At 42.5% G+C, this 21,822-nt stretch overlaps 2 pseudogenes; both read left to right on the top strand.

The window, feature by feature from the left end:
• Positions 1 to 11,640: 11,640 nt before the first annotated feature.
• Positions 11,641 to 12,392, top strand: LOC101987199 (annotated as a pseudogene).
• Positions 12,393 to 20,208: 7,816 nt separating this feature from the next.
• LOC101986916 lies at positions 20,209 to 21,300 on the top strand (annotated as a pseudogene).
• Positions 21,301 to 21,822: the final 522 nt, after the last annotated feature.

Raw genomic sequence — 21,822 nt, 5'->3', positions numbered from 1 at the left:
TGAAATGAAGGGAAATAGATCTGAAAGCTAAGCAATGTTCTTGCTGGTTTACAACACAGGAATGATTTTCTTAACCTCTGAATCCTCTTTGACTCATACTCATTGAGGAAGATAGTGTCCTGTCTCCCAGGGCCTGAGGGAGTGGAAGTGTGTGTCTCGCCTGGGCATCTGACTTCTAGTGCAACTGTACCATCAAGACATTAGCTGTTTATTTATATATTCACTTTGATAAAGTCCATTTTGTTTATCACTTTATCTATCTCTTGCTATGTTCTCTTTATTTTAGACAAGGGATCCAAGACTCGCTTCAGAGTTTTATGATAAGAGCAATTACAAGGATTCTTAATTACTCTTGTATTGCTGGGAGGAAACACCATGGCTAAGGTAGCTTATAAAGGGAGCTATTTAACTGGGAACTTGCTTACAGTTTTGTGCGGTGAGTCCACGCCCATCTTGGCAGGGAATATGATGATGACATGCAGGCAAGCATAAAGCTGGGATCGTAGCTGAAATCATAATCAGCAAGTAGGGTGTAAAGAGAGAGGGAGACTGGGCCTGGGGTGGGCTTTTGAAACCTCAAATCCACTCCTACGAGACATGTCTTCCAACAAGGCCACATCTCCAAATCCTTCCTAAACAGCCCACCGACTGGGAACCAGACATTCAGATATATGAGTCTATGAGGGCCATCCTCATTCCAGTCAAGACATGTTTAAATGTAAGCTTAGGTTGAAAAAAATCTTTTTAATTTTACAGAAAATGAAGACTTGTTGGCTTATTCAGACGACCACACTTGCATTCTTGAGGATGGAGTCTGTCTTAGGGTTTTCTGTTGCTGTGGAGAAACACCATGACCATGGTAACGTTCTTTTGTTGTTGTTCTTTGTTTTGTTTGCTTTGTTTTTCCTTCATGTTTTCTCTATATAACAGTCCTGGCTGTCCTGGAACCTCCTTGGTAGACCAGACTGGCCTTGAACTCACTGAGATCCACCTGCCTCTGTCTTTCAAGTGCTAGTGATGGGGGAAGCTTTGTTAATCAGTCATCTTTAAGAAGTGGAACCTATAATGGGATAAAACCAGACTCGCTGAACATAGTGGACAATGAGGACTACTGAGAACTCAAGAACAATGGCAGTGGGTTTGCGATCCTACTGCACGTACTGGCTTTGTGGGAGCCTAGGCAGTCTGGATGCTCACCTTACTAGACCTGGATAGAGGTGGGCGGTCCTTGGGCTTCCCACAGGTCAGGGAACCCTGATTGCTCTTTGAGCTGATGAGGGAGGGAGACTTGATTGGGGGAGGGGGAGGGAAATGGGAGGCGGTGGCAGGGAGGAGGCAGAAATCCTTAATAAAGAAATAAATTTTAAAAAAATAAAAAAAATTATCAATGTGCAAAATATGAAAAAAAAGTGGAACCTAGACAGTACTCTGAGCAAAGGAGACCTCAAAATCCACCCCCAAAGGGACACATTTCCTCTAATAAGGTCATATTTACTCCGACAAGTCCAACCTTCTAGTAGTAATACCCCCTGTGAGATTATGGGGGGGGGGGGTCAATTACATTCAAACTAATACAGACTGCCACAAACTACCACCCATGACTCAGAAATGCTAGCTGATGTCCAGAACAGGTCTTGGTGATCCTAACCTTTGCTGACTTCCCAGTATAGCTGATAAATCTATTGGCTCATTGCAGCTGGTTTATGAACCTAGCCAGTCCTGCAACTAATTAATCAGCCAGTGGTCTCCATTTACTTTTCTCATTATTTGTAGAAAGGATATTCTATGAAGCCAGTTCTTTGAGCCATTTTCTCTGTTCCTTAATTGCCTTCAAATAAAGGTCATTTTTGTAGAAAAGAAATTTGCCAATATCTTTTTCTGAAAATGGAAATAATTGTGAAGTTTGTGTTAAAATAATGAATTCACAAGATATTTTGATTATGTTAGCTACTATTTGACAAGTAGTCCTGATTTCTTTTGATAGTTGGCCGGTAGCAAACATGAATTCTTTATATCTTAATTACTAATATTAATTTTCAGGTCATATATTACACATCACACAGTTATCATATCTTATAAAATTACACATGGATATATATTATATATATCATAATGTCTACAAAAGGGTTAATTATGTTGCAAGAGTCCGAAGAACTTAAAGAGACATTAATGAAGGGACTAGAGAGCTGGTGGAGATGAGAGTCCCTGCAGTGTTTAGATAAAAATAGTAAAGGGATTGAGGATTCAGGATTGTGATGGCTATTCTTAGTGGTCATCTTGACTTCATCTGGCATTAAGTAACCCCCAAAATGGAGGACACACCTCTGAGGGATATTTGCTCAATTTGAAGTAGGAGGATCTACTTCTAATACAGATCTTTGAGGTAGGAAGACTCTCATTTAATAGAGATCTTTTGAGCTGGGAAGAGACACATCTTTAATCCCAATCTTGAGATGGGAAGACACACCTTTAATCCACATCATTTGAGCTGTGAAAACCCACCTCTAATCTGAGCCACACCTTCTGCTGGAAGCTTACAATACAACATGGAAGAAAGAAGCTTCTGTTCTCTGCCTGCTTGCTCTTGCCTTGCTTGTAAATCTAGTTCTTTCTGGCATTAGAGCCTACTTCTTCGGTATTCTAACATCTATTGAAGAGCAGTTGAGGCAAACATCCTTGTGGAATGAGAAGCTACTGGGGTCACGGACTTTCCGTCCACAGCAGACATTGCTGGATTAAGTGCACTGCAGCCTGTAAATCACTCTGAGAAATCCCCTTTCCATATCTCTAGAGAGAGACTCATGCATTCTACAAGGGCTGTCAGTCTAGAGGACCCTGACTAATACACAGGAGACTGACTAAACTTAAGGTTGAGGTATAGAACCAGAAGGGCTGCAGAGGCAAGGTGCAAGACAAGGGCTCCAAACATGATGGTCTGGAGGGCTGTGTCAACAGCAGTGACCGAGCTGAGCTGAGGTCTAGTGTTACTGGGGAATTCTCTACCCCTCAGGCCCTTAGCACACACACACCAAGTGGTCAGATGACAAGTTAGTGGGGACCATTGCTATCACAGTGTTTGTTGTCTTCCTCTGAGAGGGTCCAGGTGAGGACTTTGCACTCTCCTTTGGCTTGTTGTGTGCAATAAGTTCTCTGCCTGTTTGTCTGAATGGTTTTAATATGTTCACGTGGTCATATGATCCTAATCTTTAAATATGTAAACAGTACCTTTATGACTTTAAATCAATAAGGTGATGCTAGACAGGCAGTGGTACCCAGATATTCAGTGAGGTTCAGAGACATCCTTCCCCTGCATTTATTCAAAATGGAACCAAATGTGCTTGTAAAAGTGGTTTTCTAGGTTACACACAGTCTGAAAGTGACTGTGAAACACATAAGGCGGGACTGAGACTAGGACGTAGCCGAGTCTCAGCACGTCTCTGCCTTTTATTGGTTATATCAACAGCTGTCAACAACATGACCACCACCTGGAGGGAGAGGAGAAAGTTTGATCTCTGTGTCCGTCCTCTTGCTGGACTCATCTACCATTTGAGCTGTCACTCTCCTGGTGCACTTGGTTTCTCAGTCATTTTAGAGCCATAGATTCACAGTGAGTCAAACTTAATAAACGACACACTTAAACTGTAACTTCTGCTGACTGAGACCCAGATACCGGATCTGACTGGCCTTGGAGTTCTCTGAAGGAGGCTTACATGATTTGCAAGATGATCTTTGTTTGCTTTGTTCATAGTGGGTATGTACAACTATTTCTTCTGTATATGGCATGATCTTATTGGCACTCTTTTTTCAAAAGATCTGTTCATTTATTTATTTTGTTTGCTTGTGTATGTATGTGTGCCATGTGCATGCAGTACCTGAAGAGACCAGAAGAGGGCATCTGGACCTGAGTTACAAATGATTATGAGTCACCATGTGAGTGCTGGAAAAGAAGCCCAGGTCCAATGCAAGAGCTTCCACTACTCTTAACCACTGAACCGTCTCTCCAGCCTCTACCATTTGTCTTCTTGAAGCAAAGCTACTAGAAAGGCCTACAGTGGCCCAAAGTCATGAAATAAGTGGAACACTTCAATCACAGCTAGACTTAGATAATAAAGGAGCTGCTAATACTCCCCTGAAAAGAGCTCACCTACTGAAAAGATTCTTTGTTCTCATTCCATCTTTAGGTTCTCTCAGATGTAATCTAGCACGTTGTACTGGCTGGCTTTGTACATCAACTTGTCACAAGTTAGGGCCATCAGAAGAAAGCTCCTCAGTTGAGGAAATCCCCCCATGAGATCCAGCTGTAAAATATTTTCTCAGTGATCAATGGGAGAGGACCCAAACCATGGTGGGTGGTGCCATCCTTGCGCTGGTGGCCCTGGGTTCTATAAGAAGGTGGGCTGAGGAAGTCATGGGAAGCAAGCCAGCAAGCAATATACCTCCATGGCCTCTGCTTCAGTTTCTGCCTCTGGGGTCCAGCCCTGGTAGAGTTCCTGTCCTGACTTCCTTCAATGATGGATAGCAATACTGAAGGGTAAGCCTAATAGACCCTTTCCTTCCCAACATGCTTTTGGTCATGGTGGTTTGTTGCAGCAATAGAAACCCTAACTAAGACACATAGCACTGAAGGAACCCCAAATGTTGATTGCTTCTCAAATACCAATGCCAGAAAAGTATCAGTAGAAAAAGAACTGTGAAATTTTCAAGTAAACACTGCCTCTGTTTCCATTGCTTCTCGCTGTGTAGGATGGAATGCCATCTCCCTGTGATACTATGATAGCAAAGGCTTTGCTGGTTATGATAGATGACAACAGTGATGCGGGGGAAGATGGCAGATTAGAAACACCCAGCTGGTGCTGGTATCTCCACAAGTCTGAAATAAAACACCAGGTGCTCTCATTGAAAGAAGGACTGTGCTGTAGGGGAAAGCACTGCTGTGCTATAGTCAAGAGTAGATGAGGACAGGTCAGGTGGATTCGGAAATACTCAACTTCAGATCTTTAACAAGATAATAAGGACTCACTCTAGCATCTGGTGCAAGGCAAAGTGGCCTGCAAAGGGAGACTCCTGTCCCTCCTGTGGGGCTTCAAGAAAGAGAAAAGGATCAGGGAGGCTCCAGGTGGTACATTATTATGTCACTGTACAAAGTGTAGTTTAATCCAGGAGACCCTGATTCTCACGGCAGGCACACGAGAATGGGTTCCCAGCATTTCTTGGCTCTCTGGTGCCTTCTTCTTTGAAGAAGCCTTGCAGTCAAATATTTTGGCAGTCAACAGCAGAAGCGAAGGACTGTAGTTTGTATCTCCACATCCTGGTGAATGTCACACTCCACTAGCCAAAAAATAAAAAATAAAAAAACAGTGTCTCTCTCTCTCTCTACAGTCAATCTCTCCATAATAATAAAAAACAAAATACTCCAGAATGTCAAGTGGGAGAGAATGAAGTCCATATTTTTTCTTAGCACCAATGACAATACATGCATACCTTGCAAACATGAGGATCTTTCCTAGGATTGATTCTAGGTTTATTATGAGAATGGAGGATTATTGTCTTGAAGAAATTAAAACTTTGAAAATATCACAAAGGGGAAAGAAAAATATACATATTTACAACATATGATAAAAAATGTCTTAAAAGAAAGAATTGAGATTAATCTTGTTCTTTTGCTTCACTGAAAATTAAGGCTTTCATTTTTCTATTTGTATTCACCCTTGAAAATGTGATGGGACAATTTGATCCATCCAGGCTTCAATTTCCCTTTCAAAAGCAAGAAAGAAGGCAATAAAGGACTTTCCTTCCTTCACAGCCCAAGGATCTTTATCCTGCATTTGGTATCAGGAGTGCCTTTGTGTTACAGGGATATAGGGGTATTGGGACGGAATTTGAAGTGGAAAAGGGAGGTCCATCTGGTTTGGGGATATCATTTATTTAACGAAGAAGGAGTAAACCCATCTCTTATGGCAAACTGTGACCTAGAATGTGTTCAGATGAAGCAAAGACATCTTGTTCTGCTCAGGTGTGTGGTTGGGATGTGCTCAGAAAATAGAGTGTAACGTGTTGGGTGTCATTTGTTATGTCCTCCACACAACAAAGTACTTGAGAAAGAGAACTGACTTCTTTCTGAATCAGAAGCAGGTCTCTATTTTGATTCGTAGGCTTAGTTTAAAAAGACAAAGAACATATACATACACACACACACACGTATATACGTGTGTGTGTGTGTGTGTGTGTGTGTGTGTGTGTGTGTGTTCTAGCTGCCATTGTATACTAGAAAATCTCTTATGGTGTCTGTCTTAGTTGGAGCTTTTTATTGCTTTGAAGAGATACCATGACCATGGCAACTCTATAAAGAAAACATGACATTGGGATGACTTGCTTACACTTTCAGAACTTCAGTCCATTCTCATCATTGCAGGCAGCATGGCAACATGCAGGTACTCATGGTCTCAAAGAAGTAGCTGAGAGTCTTACATTTTGCATGAAGCAGGAAGTACACTGGGTGTGTTGTGTATATGTATATATATATGTGCATATGTATATATATTTACTATTTAAAGGACACTAAGCAAAACTGAGTGGGGCACTCAAATTATTCATGGTATCTCTGTGATCACAGAAGCAAGTGCTGTAAAAATTATAGGAAAATGATGAATATCCAATAGAGAATAATATTTACATGTTTTACTCACAGAAGTATTTTAAAATTTCTTATAGATCAAAGTAGGTTCAACATAATAATTAATTTGAATTGAAATGATGATATTTGGGAAATAGAACAAAATATTTACTGTGAGAGTTATAATTGTGTGATTTAGCTTATATTTAAATAAAAATGATCTGTCAAGCTTGTTAATTTCAAAAAAGAAAGACAAAGAAATCAGGAGCGTGGGGACCTCTAGACATAGAAACTTTGTTGTTGTTCATTTTCTCACGTCACTTGTTTCTATAATATGATGAAAACCTAATTAATTCAGAGGTAACTTTTGAGGCAAACTAATGTAGTAATTGAGGAGGGAGAGGGAAAGCCATATGTTAGGGACTGAGGTCTTGCAGAGGGCTTCCTTTCCCCTGACACGTGATGTGTTAGTGTCTTGAGGATACTTTATGATGACAAGTGCTCTACAAACATTGAAGGTACAAATATAACCTCAGAAGGCTCACTTTCCAGAAGGATCCAGAGCCTGTCTGCCCCTCATCACCGCGGTGAGTAGACTTCCCCATTTATTTTAATCATGTGTGCCTGGTAACATTTTGTTAAAGACACACAGCTGACTCTCTTTGATAAACCAAGGAGTAGAGGCAAGAGGCTGAGCCTGGTCACCTTCACTCTTCTGACCTTTAAAATAACTGGGGTCAGTTCCATGAGCTGTGGCGTCAGGAAAACACAGGTGCTTCATTCCCTGTGCTCAGGGTCTGCTGTCACGAGAGTTTTGAGGTGAATCTTTGTCTAATGGGTCCTCCTTTCTTCTAATAACTAAAAATAAATAGAAAGTTTTCAGATTTCTATGGAAAATGTCCATTTTTTCTAACCTCAAAGTTCACTTGCCTTATAAGGATGTTAGTGATGTAAATTTAATCCATCCATTTCATTTTTGGTGAATTTCTACATTTCCTGTGCCTACAACTTTGTCTTTTGTAGTTTGACTGTTAACTGCCCAGGCCTGGTGCTGTTTAATTTGAAGGTTTCTTTTGTGAATCCATCCTTAAAGTCTCCATCCTGACATGTGATGTATAAAACTCGTAAGTCAGTATCTCCATTGTGTTTCTAGATGGTGGTGAGGGCTACGAAGACCTACAAAGATGAAAAAGAAGACTGACATGGTGGCACATGCCTTTAATCCCATCTCTAGGCAGGCAGAGGCAGGTGAACCTTGGTGAGGTCAAGGCCAGTCTAGGAGAAACCCAGGTATCTCATAACAACAACAAAGGTTTAAAGAAATAAAGTCATGAACTTGCCAGATTTGAGTTACTATAAGATGTCCTCACTTAGTATAATGAATCAAGGAGCAACAACCTTGTATTTTAATTTGAGAAAGCTGGGTCTGACAGATTCACTTCCCAGTCCCTGCTGATTGGGAATCCAGATGGAACATTATCCATCTATCAGAATGCAAAGCCATCCTCTCTTTTGCTTTTATTTTCTGCTGCTGCTGTTTTTCTTTTGCTGCTGTGTAAAGCAATGGGTACAATTATGACATTTTCATGCATAAGTCATTGTATTTTCCTGTATTTGTCCTGACCACCTTTTCCTCTCCTTTCCCCTCCCGCTGGTCCTCCCTGCACAATCAATTTCGAAAACTACTTTTCTGGAGTCAGAGGTGTGACTGTCGTGCCATGAGGTCAAAGCAGGGACCCTAAGCCAATCATTAGACAGAGCTCGGGGAGCCTCACAGATGATTGGGCTGGTGCCAGGGTCCAACTGTGGTTCAGGCTGAGGTCTTGAGATGTGGAAGGGCATCATTGGAGCCAGGAAAACCTAGGACCACTAGAGGTCTTGCACCCGAGTGGCCTCAAATAGCACAATTAGTCTTTATTCATACTTTTAAGAGTTTTCTTTACCAGGCTTACATGAACCGTTTTATTATTGGCTCCTATTTTTGACTTTTAAGAAATACATCGTAATCATTATTAAAACCCCCATTGTTCCGCTTTGTGTTACCTCAAATATACTCTCCCACCCCCGACATAACCTTATTCTAGACAGATAGTTCAGCATTTTTCAGCCTTAACTAAAATATTGGCATTTTTGCAGGCTTCACTAAATATCCAGCCAGACACATCCTGTTCTTGCATCGTTCATGTCAGTGGGCAGCTAATGCAGTTATAAAGTTAAAAAGTAATAGACATGAATACGGTGCTTTAAGAACAATAGTCAAACACAAACAATTCTTTGTTGTCTGCAAAATATGTTTTTTATACAGTTCTCTTTTCCACAAGAGGGTCCCATGTTTCATTGTCTCTGTAAGAGGCAGACCTTGATACGGCCCCTTTTTCCATCCCACTATCCCATACCTTCTTCCACCAATATAAGCTCCAACGTGTAGTGAAGATCGATCTATCCATCCCTCATTTTGCAATGCAGTTCTTCCTCTTGGGATGTACCAGATTCTACTATTGATTCTATGCTTGGTGTCCAGGGAATCTATTCTCACCAGTTGGCACTATTTGTATTTGTGAAGTCTTTTCCATATTCCGTGTATGCATGCCCTGCTCTCCTTTCTGGAACTGTGAGACATGGAGATGTTCCAAGGGTACCTGACTGTCTCTATTGTGTCAGGAAATCTCCCAGGACTGGGAGTTGTAGTTAGCAATTCCAGATAAGGGGTTTGAGAAGCATCGGTGCCCTGATAAATCTTAGGGGACAATGACCAGGAAAGAACAGAATTTCCAGGGGAAATCATAGCTGTTGCCTGTGTGATAGAGTAAAACTAAGAACCACCCAAAGAATGTATAATGAGAGAGAAAAGAGCCTGCAAACTGCATGAATTTTGCAAATTCCCATGCTGTCCTGTTATTTACTGGTCCTTGCCAAGTGAGAACCCCTTTCATTGGATACTTCACCCCTAGTAAACATTAGACAGGTAGTCATGTGCTGGCCTGAGACAAGGCTGCACACTTGTCCATAGGGGAGGAATGATTCTAAGGACCACAGAATCTGCTAACCTCGCCTCATAATGGCTTCTAGAGACTGAAGCAGCAGTCACGGAGCCTGTGGTGGGTCTCTCCTAGGTCCTCTGCATATGTGCTATGATTGCTTAATTTGGGTATTTTGTGAAACTCCTAACAGTGAGAATGGGGGTGTCTCTGACTCTTTTGTCTATACTGGGACCCTTTTCTTCCTACTAGGTTGCCTCATTCAGCCTTGATATGAGGCTTTGTGCCTTGTCTTACTGCATCTTGTTATGCAGTGTTCGGTTGACACTTTTGGGAGGCCTGCTCTTTTCTAAGGAGAAATGGAAGAGCAGTGGCTATGAGGGAGAGGGGAAGTTGTAGTCAGGATATCTAGTATCAGAGAAGAATAAATAAAAAGAAAAAAGGAGTAAAAACCCCTACTTTCCTAAAAGGCTTTCCAGGTGTCTGTAATATTATGGTGACTTCTTTTTCCAACAGTATCCATTTCAGTCAGAAAAGAGAGACATCACTCATTTCATATGATCATTGAAGTCTGTGGGAAGGAACAGAGGGCTGGAAAGAAGCAGGCAGTCCCAGACAGATGGACAGACAGAAGAGCTCTGAATAGCTGGGAAGTCCATCAGGACACTGAGATGTGTTGAGTGTCAACAGTTTTAGTATATTCTCATCTCTGATAAAAATACTTAGTTTTTATCCCAGGCTTGCTCATTTACACCCCTGTGATTGCTATAAAAGCCGCAGCGTGTTTGAGAATTTACAGCAGTGTTCTGCTCTCTGTAGTGCGATGGTCCAGGTACAAATCACCCCATTTGTCAGAATAACTGATAATCCTAGAAGAGTGCGCAGCCTGTTATTGGCCTGGGTACAGCCTAGAGTTCATAGTTCATGCTGTCAGAGACCTTCAGGACGGAGGTCTGCAACAATCTTTAATATTTAATACAAAGGAAAGGCAGGAGGCTTGCAGAACTGCATTTCAAGAACATAATACTTGGACAAATCCAAAGTTTGAATTGAGCATCCTGATCTCTTTCGCTGTGTAGAAAGTGCCCATCATGTGACATGCATTGCTAGTCAGGGGACTGGAGCTCTTAGAAGAGGCGGAGCCGATCCTAGCCTGAACTGAGAACAGCCGCTCCAATCACACACAGCCTTGCCGCTCTGGCGTTCCCTGTGCTGGGAAAGGCAGGGATAAAACAGCCACAAGGCCACCTGGAAACACAGCTGCTCCTAAATGTCACATGACAGCGACAAAGCGCCACCCTGGACCTCCATGAGAACAATCAGTTCATACCAGGGATTCGCCAACCAATTATTTTTAAAATTTTTATTTTTTAAAATCTGCTTTTCCTACCAGTAACTGTCTGGCTTCCATGACTTCTGCCCGCAGAAACCAAAAGAGGGCGCCAGATCCTTTATTTATTAATTGTTTTAAACAAAGTTTTCTCAGGTCCCAATCTTAAACATATCTTTGTTTTATAGCACGATGCCTAATAAATCTTCTAATCCATACGATAAACTTCAACATATCTAGAACAGCTCCAGGCTCTGTTGGAAATCAAACTGTGGTTGAATTCGGGAGATAGTCAATGTGATAAAACGATAGGACTTCACAGATGTTTGTATATCCCACATGGCAGATGGGTGAGCACGATTTACAGAAGTGGACTACAGGAATGTGATAGAATGAAAAATAAAATGCTTAGAGAAATTCTTGTTGGGGCCACTGGTGTTACTTCAGACATGCTGAGACAGAACATAGGTGAGATATATCAATCTGAACAAGTAGATTAGATTCACAGTATAAATTAATAGATAGCTTGAAAATTTAGATTTTTGAAAACAAGTCTTCAAGTAAGTTCTGTGTCAATAGATGAACAATAATATATATCATTCTCTTTCCTCCAGAAAAGTAAGCAGATTTAAAGGAATTTTTGCTGATGCTTATCATGATTCACTGATTTCTTCACAAAGGCATTTGCTGGATCAAGCACTTCTGCATCCGATCTAAGGATGGTTTTGGATCCTGTCAAGGGCACAGTCTTCTTCTGTCTCACTGGGGTTGGCACCATGGGAAACATCTTAGTTTTCGTGAGTTACATACACGTGTTCCAAAGCACTGAAAAGAAACCTATTCACCTTGTTCTTGCTCACTTGGTGCTCACAAATACTATAATGCTTCTTTCAAAGGGAATGCCGAAGACAATAGAAGCCTTTAATTTTAGAAATTTCTTAGATGACACCAGTTGTAAAGTTGTGGTTTACCTGGCAAGAGTGTCCCGGGGCCTCTCCATCTGCACCAGCAGTCTGCTCACTGTGGTCCAGGCCATCACCATCAGTCCCAGAGCCTCCAGGTGGCAGAGGCTCAACCTAAAGACACCACAGCACATTCTTTGCTCGCTGCTCTTCTTTTGGATCCTCAATTCCTTGATCAGCATGAACTTACTGTATTATATTAAAAATATCAAGAGTGTGAACATAACTCAGAGTAAAAGCGGCAGCAACTATTGCTATTTTCTGCCAGAAAGCAGGATAACAAGATGGATTTGTCTCACCCTTATGGTCCTGAGAGATGCTGTGTTTCAGGGAGCCATGGGAGGCGCCAGTCGCTACATGGTACTTCTTCTCCACAAGCACCACCAACATGTCCTCTACATTCAGAACTCCAAGCTTCTCTACAGAACTCCCCCTGAGCTGAGAGCTGCTCAGAGTGTCCTCCTTCTGATGCTCTGTTTTGTTTTCTTCTATTTAACAGATTCTTTTATTTCTTTATATTTTACTTTCTTTATAGAGAGTTATTCCAAAATTCTGTATGTTCCAGAGTTTCTCACCCTTGGTTATGCAGTTATCAGCCCCTTCATACTGATCCACAGAGATGAACATTTGACTAAATGTTTTCATACTCTGTAAGAGGGATCAGATATTGATAAATGTCTATTAATCTTTTTAGCATACAAAAGAGAAAACGAAGCGTACTACACAGCAGAAAAAAATTATTATTATTGACTTTTGCAGGAAAATGGATGTGCTAGAAAACATCATTTTGAGTGAAATAACCCGGACACAGAAAGACAATTATCACATGTACTCACTCATAAGTGGTTTCTAAAGATAAAGGAAAGAAAACCAGCCTAAAAATCACAATCCCAGAGAACCTAGACAACAATGAGAACACTAAGACACACATAGATCTAATCTATATGGAAAGTAGAAAAAAAAAAAACAAGATTTCCTGAGTAAATTGGGAACATGGGGACCTTGGGAGAGGGTTGAAGGCCATCAGCCAATCAGTTTTTTTTTTTAAACAGATCATGTATTAACGATGAGAACAACATGTTTTCACATTGTAAAGAAGGGTTATTCCACAGCAAGCCTGGGTCCTCACAGTTAGAGCCATCTGAAGGCATCTACAGGCCCACTTGGTGACGGGCAGGTGGGTGCCATTATGATGAGCAAATATATGGGGGAGAGAAGAGCAGCAGACTGCCCGTGTGCTGTGGAAAGTGACAGAACTGGAGAAGCAAAGGCATTTAGGAAGAGGCTGATTTGAGTGGCCTACTTGCCACCTGGGGCCAGGCTGCTGCCAAAGGGGACTGTATTGACATTCATGACCCCTGTTGCCACTCAAGGCCACAAAGATGCCTGAGGTCTGGACTGCCACCTGTGGTCTTGGTGTCTGAAGGTCAAGCTGCAGTTGGGGCTATAAAGATCTGAGTGACCTATGGTGCCACAAAGTGCCATGGTGGCCTCTGGGCCCTAGCTGCAACCAAAGGTCCTGTCTCAGTTGATGGCCTCTACATCTGTTGACATCTATACCTTCTGTTACCATCAAAGGCCACACTAATGTCAGGGGTCTAGGCCACCACTGGTAGCCATTTTGGTGTCTGAGAGCCACGCTGCTGCAGGGGTCATGGTGGCATTCAGGCCTGGGCTACTGCCAGGTAACATGTCTGCATCTGTTGTCCTACCACATCTGGGGTCTGTGTTGATATCTCTGGCCCATGTTGCTACCAAAGGTCACATGAATTCTTGGGGTCTAGGCTGCAGCCTGAGGCCATGTTGGTGCCCGAGGGCTACGCTGCTGCTGAGCCATGCCAATCTGAGTGGCCTGCTCTTCCATCTGGGATCTTGGTATCATCTGGGCCTGAGCAGCTGCCTAAAACCATGTCTGGGTCTGGCCTGGCAGTGACTAGGGTCCGAGTTGATGTCTGTTGTTCCTGTTACCGTTGAGGGCCATGGGAATGCCCAGCGTCTGCTCAGCCACCTAAGACCACGTAGGTGTCCCAGGGATATGTTACTGCCAGGGCCATGTTAATCTGCGTAACCTGAGCTGCTGTTGAGGGCCATGTCTGGATTGGTGGTCCTGCTGTAGCTAGTGTCTGTGTTGATGGTCAGAGTCTATGTTACCATAGGGAGCCATAGGAACCCTGCATGCTGAATCCTAAAAGCCATGCTGAGCCAGCCCTGCTCTTCTGTGGCCCTGGGAAAGCTGGCCCTGCTCTTTGCTAGACACAGCAGCAGGAGATCTGGTCTCATCCCTCATGGGAGAGCTGTTCCCCCACTCCCCTCTGCATACACTAGGGAGATCTGGCCCCAATGGCATGGACCTAGGAGAGCTGGTCTGCCCTTCACCTGAAGGGGGCAATATCAGCAGCCCAGACTGACCACTCAGCTACCCCCAACCCCACAACCTGGGTCTTGAGTTGGTTCACCCTAACATCTACCCCATCTATGGCCTGCTGGAGAACATGAAAGGACTGAGCCTGTGGAACAATAGCCACAGCATCTTCAGGACTTGAGGCAAAAGCAAGATATCACAGAGGAGTTTCTGTGAGGGTCCAGTGATGATAATGATGATGTGCAGAAGGCCAGAGGCCTTGAACCAGACCAACGACTCTGGAAACTAAAAGTTGGTCTACCTCAGGATCCAGCTCTCCCAAGCACAGACATATACCTAAAGATCCCCCTGCCCCTCAGACAGGGTTTCTCTGTAGCTTTGGAGCCTGTCCAGGAAACTAGCTCTTGTAGACCAGGCTGGCCTCGAACTCTCAGAGATCCATGTGCCTCTGCTGCCCGAATGCTGGCATTAAAGGCGTGTGCCACCACCACCCAGCTCCAAAGAAGACACTTGTACATCCATGTTCATTGCTTTTCTATTCATAGTAGCCAGAAGCTGGAAACACCCTAGGTGTCTATCAACTGATGAATGGATAACGAAAATGTGGTGCAATTTATTATTCAACTGTTAAGAAAAATGTAATTTACAAGTAAATAGATGGAGGTAGAAACAATCATCCTGATTGAGGAAACCCAGATCCAAAAGGACACATATTGCATGGTTTCTCTTATCTGTGGATGTTAGCTTTTAAACTTTCACTATATGTGTTACAATTTATATAACTAGAGTGGTTAGGTACATAGTGGGGGGGGGGGAGCAGGAGTTAGAGTATAGTCTTCTAAGTATTCTCAAAGTGTTGTAAAGGAGCAGCGGGCTGCTTCCTGCCGCCCAGCTAGCTTAAGCCCGAAATAATTACACAGAAACTGTATTCATTCAAACACTGCCTGGCCCATTAGTTCTAGGCTCTTATTGGCTAACTCTCACATTTTGATTCAACCCATTTCTAATAATCTGTATGTCACCACGAGCTTGTGGCTTACCGGGAAAGATTCAGAGTATCTGACCTGGCAGCTTCCTGGTGGGCAGCTCTCTGTCTCTGCCTCCTTTCTCCCAGCATTCTGTTCTGTCTACTCCGCCTATCTAAGTTTTGCCCGATCAAAAGGCCAAGGCAGTTTTCTCTATTTAACCAATGAAAGCAACACATAGAAAGAAGACCCTCCTACACCACAAAGGATGAAGCAAAGAGGGAGGTGGGGGCACAGGACAAAGGAGGGATATGGAGAGGGATTGTGGGTGGAGTTTCAGTGTCTTGGCAATCAGCTCTTCCTGCCAGCTGGCTTCCAAATAACCACACTGAGACTCATTATTAATCAAAAATGCTCAGCAGATAGCTTAGGCTTGCTACTAACTAGCTCTTACAACTTTAAATAGACTATATTTTTATCTGTGTTCTACCACGTGGCTCATTACCTTATCTAAGTACCAAAAGTTCATCTCCTCCTTATCTGTGTCTCCTCAGGACTCCTGGACTCCACCCTTCTTTCCAGCATTCTTTCTGCCCCAAAAATTCTATCTATCACTTCTCCAGTCAGTTCTTTCCTAACAATGAGAGCAGCACATCCTCACAGTTTCCAGAAGGGTTAGTCCACAGCAGGGTGACTCTGAGGAAACAGTGTCTTCCAAATACAGCAGAATTGATGCACATATGAACTCAGAGATTGCGGCAGCACACACAATACAGCACAGGTTTGAGTTAGACGGGGTTCCAGCACTGAGAGGAAGTGAACATGGGATCTTACTCTACCCCAAAAGCTATTTGTAATTAATACCTGCTGGGAAAAGGGACAATCAGTTTTCTCCAATGAGATGTCACTGCATGGCATTCAGCCATACTCCAGGGCAGGCCCCAAGTCCAGGAATATTATCTAACACAAAATGAACCCCATATTTTTCGTTTGTGCGCTTCTTTTTTTTCATTTTGTATGAGCTTTTTGGGGTTTTTTGTTGTTTTTGTTTGATTCTATTCATTTTTTCTTCTTTGGGGCTTTTTTTGTTTTATTTTGTCTTATTATTTTTGTGGGAGAGAGCACAGAGAGCAAATGTAGAGTTAGATACATAGGGGGATGCCGAAGATGCAGGAGGCGTTGAGGGACCAGAATGAAATGATTAAAACACTGTGTATGAAAGATATTTAAGTAAGAAAAAGTAAATAGCTCAGAAAAAAAAATACACAGGACTGACTGTAAAGCTCTCAGCTGGCGTTCAGAATAGTCCTGAAAGCACAGAGGCTCCCACAGTCTCCTGGTGACTTTTCCTAAACATGACCCTGACGATAGCCCTTGTCTTTTGTACTCAATGATCTTTTGCTGTTAATAAAACATATGCCTGAAAATTAATTAGAAAGTGATCACTTTGGACCATCAGATATTTCTTCCAAAGGTGCTTTGGGTTTAGGGGTAAATGAATGGAAAGAGGAAAGAATAAATTTAAGTTCAAAAAGCCCAGACCCCTTGTGCACTGTACTGTTCATCACTTACTCACAGGCACGATAATTAGAATCAGAAAGTTTCTGGGTTCAGCAAATGGCAGAGCACCAGGGAGAAGGCAGAGCTGGCCTCAGGGATGGAGACTGCAGAAGCAGCCTTTTCCCCTGACAAAACCAAACTCCTGATGATAACATTATGACACCTTGTTGCATTAAGTTTCTCAGCTTAATAACAGGGCCTGACTGGTGCCATGAGGACACCCATCCTGAGCCACTGCACAGACTGCATGGGTAAGTGCTGTCATGCCATAGTGGGCTGGAGCTGCCTTTGTTATTGAAAGAAAGTGTGGAGGGCTGAGATGAAGGGACAAGGACATGGGCTCCCTGTCACTCTGGGAGAGGAAAGTGGCAGAATCCAGGGAGAAGATGGTCTACCATTTCCTACCTGTAATCCAGAAGGGCTTCAGTACCCATGTGGACAGTGTGTGTGACCACTGGGCCAGAACTGCTCATTACACAGGACAGGCAGGGTAGGAGACAGGGGCACCCGTGCTGCAGCCTGGAGTGGGAAGCTCTTGCTCCCACAGCTTCTGCACAGTCTTTGGGTGTTTTTCCCTCCCAGGACTGGGGACTTTGATCTGAGCTGTATAACTTCTAGTGACTACAGTCTTTTGCAGATGGACTTCTCTTTCTTTCCTTACCATGATTTCATTTTGTGTATGTGTGTGTGTGTGAATTTCTCCTTACCTAGACACAATGTTAACTACAGAATATGAGAACTGTGGATAAATCAGGCATGAGGCTACAAATGCTAAGAGCTGATTTTAAAAAACGGTTCTTATAACATGCTGGGTACTTCCCTAGGCACTATACAGGTCAGTTCATTGACTCCCTAAAATATGCCAATATTGCACAAAATGAAATTTACATATGAAAAATGCTTTTTAAAGAAGCCAAATAATATTCTTAACAGGATGAATAAATGAATTGAGAAAGCTGTAATTTTAATCCACAGTGGGTGGTCACAAAATTGGTTCTTGTGAATCCTGAACTTTCTATTTCTAAAGTTTTGGTATTCCTCCAACTTCTAGAATATGTATAACCCTCTATTGTACTGATATTTTTTATAATCTAAGAAATAAATCTTGCCTGAAGATCAGAGTGCAGCACTAAGTCATTAGTTAGCCATCGAGGCCAGGCAGTGGTGGCAAACACCTTTAATCCCAGCACTCAAGAGACAGAGGCAGATGGATCTCTGTGAGTTCAAGGCCACCCTGGGCTATAGGAGATTGAATCTGTCTACAGGAGAAATAGTACTCACACAAAGGTGATCCCAGCACTTGGGATCACATGTCTTTAATCCCGGAACTGGGGAGGTGGGGACTTGAGTGATATATGGCTGGGCAGAGAGGAATATGAGGTGGGAAGAGACAGGAGCAGATGCAGCCTAAGGTTTCATAAGACAGCATTCATTCTGAGGACTTACAGAGACAGGATACCCTTTTTGGCTGAGGAGTTAGCAAGGTAAGAGTTAGCTGTAGCTTGTTCCTTTCTCTTTCTGATCTTTCAACATTTACCCCAATATCTGGCTCTGGGTTTTTATGGTTAAGACCAATTAGAACTTGCTCAACACTCCACCACATCATTGCAGCAACATCCCTCATTTAACTGGATGCACACAGACTGGATTGATTGGTTCCAGTGCGGTGGAGGTAAGAAGTCTGTGAAAGCGTATTAAGTTGTACATATATGTTTGAAGAATAGGCTCAGGGGTTAAGAGCACTTGCTACTCTTGCAATTCTCAGCACCCACATCAAAGCTAACAGCCATCTCCAAATCCAGTTTCAACGAATCCAATGCCTTACTCTGTCTAGCCTCTGCAGGCACCAGGAATACAAGCAGTGCCCAGGCATATATTCGTACACATAAAATAACTAAACTCAAAATGAATGAATGGAGATATACATATAAGTGACCTTTGGCGGTTCCTTGAAGAGAGGTAAGTAGATAATTTTTGCAAGAGTGACACTATTCAGAAAACAGTGACAGCTTCCTGATTTTAATATGCATTACTGGTTCCTAAGAGAAACAAGAGGTGCACCTTTAAAAACATACGGTCATAAAAAGATCATTACAGAGATAATGTGACTAAAAATGAGCCACAATGATGAATGCATTTAAATATAGTCCATGATATCCACACTGGAAGTGTGGGAGTTTGGAAATTTCCCTCCTCTATGCATGAAAGGACATACAGCAGACATTCCAGAATGTGTATTCCAAACTGGACTGACCTTTCCAGCACTTTAAAGAAAGAGAACAACCAGGACATCTTCTCTTTCCGTTCCTCTCTGTGATTTATACAGATTATTACAACCACAACACTCAGTTATCAGTTTACTGAGCATCCCATAACAGGCTTATGCAAGGAAACTGATACACAAAAGCCTCTCTCAGAGCTTCTCAGCACAGAGGGAATGACATAAGCAGAGTAAAGGACAGCACGGACTGGAGGATTCAGGGAAATTGTGGGAGACACATTTGTGACCTGTGGGAAGAATTGTAGCTGGAATCACATCACAAAAGGACATCACATGTACCCTTGTCGCAGGAGGAATGCCAGTGTTACATGTACTTGGGAGATAAATTTGGTGAGCAGCACACAATACTAAAAAGTGGAAGGAAATAAACAAATTTCCCACATGAAACTATTTATGATTTGTAAAAGTGGAAGAAAAATGAATACATTCATGTTTTAATCCTCATTTTAACATTAAACAGGAGAGAAAACAGAAAAAATGGATATTATGTGTAAAATTACATAAGTTAGTATGGGGTGGTAGGTTGCTTGTCATTACTGACTGGTAAAAACCACTGATTTGATGAGCCTTGGAAATCAAAATGTTAGAAGGTACCATTTTTGGGAGTCCAAAGGAACAATGCCTAAGCTGAGAATTTAGTGTTGTTTTCTTGGGAGAACATTCTCAGGGAATGGTCAGTAAATGCACAAAATTAGGGGGGTGGTCTCCTTTAATATAATCCCACAATTGGATTGATAGGGAACAAAAAATTAATCACACCATCAAGGTGAGATAACGGGTCTTCTCTTCCTAATTATTGTTATTTATTTATTTACTGTAAAGGTCAATTCAGAGTTGGAGACAGAGAAAAGCCACGCAACTTTCTCTGGGAAGCAACATCATTTGGACAAGTATTACACTTATCTGGAGTAGGTATAATTTTCTATTAGTTCAATACTTGAGAGATGAATATATACAGAATGGGAAAGAGGATGTGGGAAGAGAGGACATCTACGTTGATTTTTAACATCATGACTCAGAAATTGCATGATGCTGCCCTTTGTTTAAATGTTCTCCTGGACAAAAGTTTAAGGACTAGGATATAAAGAATTATCTTGTGTAAAGCAGTTAATGCATGAGCACGGAGTTTATGTCCAGTTGACATCAGCATCATCTTCATGTCGGTGGAAACAAGAACAGAAGGGGCAAGTTTGAAATCAGACATCTACAGCAGAGAACTCTGTGCATACAGACTACACTGTTCTTTTCAGTGAAGAAAGCAGAACACCCACAGGACTGAACTATATGGTGTTTACCTCCTTGTATTTCTCAAAAGGGCTTTTATGGTTCTGGAAATATCATGGAGATGATTTGGAGGGACCTCATCCAGAGATTAATTTTCATTTCACTTACTGGACTTGGAGTTTTAGGGAACATCATCTTATTTGTGAGACATGTGTATACTCTCATTATGAGTCCTGAGAAAAAAAAGTATAGATGTTATTATCATCCACTTGGCTTTTGTAAACACAATCATTATTCATTGCATAGGGGTCAGATACATAGCCGCTATTTTATATTTCAGAAACTTCCTAGGTGACGTCGGTTGTAAAACTATAATTTACCTAGAAAGGGTTGCCCGCGGCCTCTCCATCTGCACCACCTGTCTCCTCAGCATGGTCCAGGCTGTCACCATCAGTCCCAGGACCACCCTTTGCAGAAAGCTCAAACCACAGACTGCATGGCAAGTTCTCCCCTTCCTCCTTCTCTTTTGGATCTTCAATTCCCTGATAAGCTCCAACTTGCTTCACTATATCACGGCAGCCAGGAGCACGAACAGGTCTGAAGCTGGGATGCATACTGGGTATTGCTGGATGCTGCCATCCGGCAACACAGTTAAGTGGCTGTTCCTTGCTCTCATGGCTCTTCGTGATGTCGTTTTTCAGAGTCTGATGGGCTGGAGCAGTGGGTCCATGGCTCTCCATCTGTACAAACATCACATACATGTCCTGTACCTTCGCAGCTCCAGGTCGGCAAATAATTCCAGGCTAGAAATCAGAGCTGCCCGGAGTGTTCTCACTCTCATGATCTGTTTCCTTTTCTTTTATTGGGCAGATTTCATTTTCTCCTTCTACACAGGCTTCACGGTGACACATGATTCCACAATACTCAACATAAAAGCATTTTTAGTACTTAGTTATGCTGGCCTCAGTCCCTTTGTCCTGATTGTCAGGGATGTCTATGTTGCTAAGCCCTGCTGTGTCCCCTGAGAAATAAGAAATTCCTTTTCTCACCCAGTTCTTTATGAACTGAACTGTGTACACCGGGATGGCTTTGCTCTTCCATTCTATTGTATCACAACACTAAATGGATTGAGGTAATAGATTAATTTTTTCAGAGAGCTTGTCCTGGATATTGAAGATTGGTTCGGGCTCTAGAGTGTTGGCGTTGATTCTCATTATCCCACCATCCCTGTCATGCAGTTTCGCTCGCTGCATCCTTCATCGGGAAATGCAGGAGGGCATGCAGTCACCTGAAATTAGAATTTGATTTTTCCACATGCTGGATTTTTAGTCTCATATGGGTGCACAAACGATTCCTGTCTTCTTGTTCCTTCTAATGTACTTCCGTGATCACCGACGCCTCTACTTATATACAAAGCACTTACTATGTGCCAGAGGCTGTTCTAAATCCAGTGAGCAGAAGAACAAGTGAAGGAGAAGGATGTCAGGAAGCATCCTCTATCTGAAGGTCGCTTGCAAAGTGGGGATGACCACAGAGAGAAGCTGTTT

The sequence above is a fragment of the Microtus ochrogaster genome, unplaced genomic scaffold, assembly GCF_000317375.1.
Source record: "Microtus ochrogaster isolate Prairie Vole_2 unplaced genomic scaffold, MicOch1.0 UNK66, whole genome shotgun sequence".
Lineage (NCBI taxonomy): Eukaryota > Metazoa > Chordata > Mammalia > Rodentia > Cricetidae > Microtus > Microtus ochrogaster.
The sequence above is the reverse complement of the archived record's forward strand: the minus strand, read 5'-3'. Positions and strand labels throughout refer to the sequence as shown.